Raw genomic sequence first — 2785 nt, 5'->3', positions numbered from 1 at the left:
TTCATCAGACTTCAGCTGACAACACTTCATATTACCGGATAATATTTGCAGCTATGGCGACCCATTACTGCTTGGCTACACATCTGACACGTAACCGATGTGCTCTCCAAATAACAACACTTGCATTTCAGTACATGTCTTTCACACATGTCTACAAAATCACCTTCACCTCCAAATACAGTTTCCTTGCGACTGACAGAGACGTAAGCAAATTTTAAGTTCCTATTTCCATTACATTTTGTTAATCAGAAAAACGGTAATTTACATCTGCAGCGGAACAAAATTCCGTTCCGCCCAGCGTGTGGCTCGAACCCACGACCCTGGAAATAAGAGTCTGACGCTCTACCGACTGAGCTAGCCGGCTACCTCGCTGAACCCCTTCCGGGTAGCACGTCACACAATACTCGTTTAAGTTGGGTGGTCCCATACAGAATCTCTCCATGCTGCCTAATGTTTTCCTAACGTCACACTCGTCACGTACTTCACTTTTATGTCATAATCATTTCTGAGAGGTAAAGAAATTGCATTACAACATGCAGAGCTAGTGGCGTCAAAATTAACACACATACTTGATGTGACTCAATAGCCGAAAGAGTTACTTTCCGACGTTGTTTTAGATGTGCAAATGCCAGTCAAAAGACGCGGTGTCGGTACTCTGCCGACCATTTCGCTAGTTAACACCGGTCTTGTTGTGTGTGTTTCAAGCTCAAGAGCATCTCCAAGCAAAAAATGGTCAACAGCAACATTCAGACGGTTTCGTACTGCTCAATTGCTACATTAGAACGGTATGTTTCTTTTTCAGAACTGGAAAAAAACGAGCGTGACAGCATTCGCACCTGTAATCTTCAGATCCGAAGCCCGACGCCTTATCCATTAGGCCACACGATCACTGACGACCAACTATAACATGTATACGACTCATCTCGAAACGCTCACACCCCTGAGGATTTGTGTTTTCGTTCTACACAGCCGCTGCCCCTTACTCTTTCCCACCCATTCGTAACATTCACCCTCTTACGAGACCGACAAAATATAGACTGAGAAACAAGACCACACACTTTGTGCATTCGGAATCGAAGGCAGGGCGTCCCTCGCAGCATTTGCTACGATGGCCATTTGCAACTTCTGCAGAAGCGGCGGCGGCGGCGACGACGACGACGACGACGACGACGACGACGACCGCGAGAGGCTCTGGGATATGTGAGAAATACATCTATAAAATCTAATTCAAACTGCCTCGTCCCACCTTATGCTGTACCGCTTTGGCAAATGCTTTATCTGCGCCATTCGCCTTAATCACATCTGAGAGTAATTCTTAATAAAACGCCTGTCGCTAATTGTTCGTCATCACAGATACTGTTTGCTATACGGCCACGACGCGCAACTGATTTCCAAAATTCATCTTTCTCCTGTGAGGATGGAACTTACGACCCCTGGTTTATTAGACCAGTGCTCTAACACTGAGCTAAAGAGGCGCGGCGTAGCGGTACTCTTGGGTACTTCGTCCTTACGGTCGTCTGCTTCATCAGACTTCAGCTGACAACACTTCATATTACCGGATAATATTTGCAGCTATGGCGACCCATTACTGCTTGGCTACACATCTGACACGTAACCGATGTGCTCTCCAAATAACAACACTTACATTTCAGAACATGTCTTTCACACATGTCTACAAAATCACCTTCACCTTCAAATATAGATTCCTTGGGACTGACAGAGACATAAGCAAATTTTAAGTTGCTATTTCCATTACATCTCGTTAATCAGAAAAACGGTAATTTACATCTGCAGCGGAACAAAATTCCATTTCGCCCAGCCTGTGGCTCGAACCCACGACCCTGGAAATAAGAGTCTGACGCTCTCCCGACTGAGCTAGCCGGCTACCTCGGTGAACCCCTTCCGGGTAGCACGTCACACAATACTCGTTTGGGTTGGGTGGTCCCATACAGAATCTCTCCATGCTGCCTAATGTTTTCCTAACGTCACACTCGTCAGGTACTTCACTTTTATGTCATAATCATTTCTGAGAGGTAAAGAAATTGCATTACAACATGCAGAGCTAGTGGCGTCAAAATTAACACACGTACGTTATGTGACTGAAAAGCCGAACGAGTTACTTTCCGACGTTGTTTTAGATGTGCAAATGCCAGTCAAAACACGCGGTGTCGGTACTCTGCCGACCATTTCGCTAGTTAACACCGGTCTTGTTGTGTGTGTTTCAAGCTCAAGAGCATCTCCAAGCAAAAAATGGTCAACAGCAACATTCAGACGGTTTCGTACTGCTCAATTGCTACATTAAAACGGTATGTTTCTTTTTCAGAACTGGAAAAAAACGAGCGTGACAGCATTCGAACCTGTAATCTTCAGATCCGAAGTCTGACGCCCTTTCCATTAGGCCACACGGTCACTGACGACCAACTATAACATGTATACGACTCATCTCGAAACGCTCACACCCCTGAGGATTTGTGTTTTCGTTCTACACAGCCGCTGCCCCTTGCTCTTTCCCACCCATTCGTAACATTCACCCTCTTACGAGACCGACAAAATATAGACTGAGAAACAAGACCACTCACTTTGTGCATTCGGAATCGAAGGCAGGGCGTCCCTCGCAGCATTTGCTACGATGGCCATTTGCTACTTCTGCAGAAGCGGCGGCGGCGGCGACGACGACGACGACGACGACGACGACGACGACGACGAACGCGAGAGGCTCTGAGATATGTGAGAAATACATCTATAAAATCTAATTCAAACTGCCTCGTCCCACCTTATGCTGTAC

General features: G+C 46.2%; 1 non-coding gene across 1 annotated transcript; it reads right to left on the bottom strand.

Moving 5' to 3' along the window:
- Positions 1 to 2336: 2336 nt before the first annotated feature.
- Trnar-ucg (transfer RNA arginine (anticodon UCG)) lies at positions 2337 to 2409 on the bottom strand. Its single transcript has one exon. It is a non-coding gene; the product is annotated as a tRNA-Arg (tRNA).
- Positions 2410 to 2785: the final 376 nt, after the last annotated feature.

Source organism: Schistocerca gregaria, chromosome 8 (assembly GCF_023897955.1).
Source record: "Schistocerca gregaria isolate iqSchGreg1 chromosome 8, iqSchGreg1.2, whole genome shotgun sequence".
Taxonomy (NCBI): domain Eukaryota; kingdom Metazoa; phylum Arthropoda; class Insecta; order Orthoptera; family Acrididae; genus Schistocerca; species Schistocerca gregaria.
Note: the sequence above shows the minus strand (reverse complement) of the source record. Positions and strands in the feature narration are given on the sequence as shown.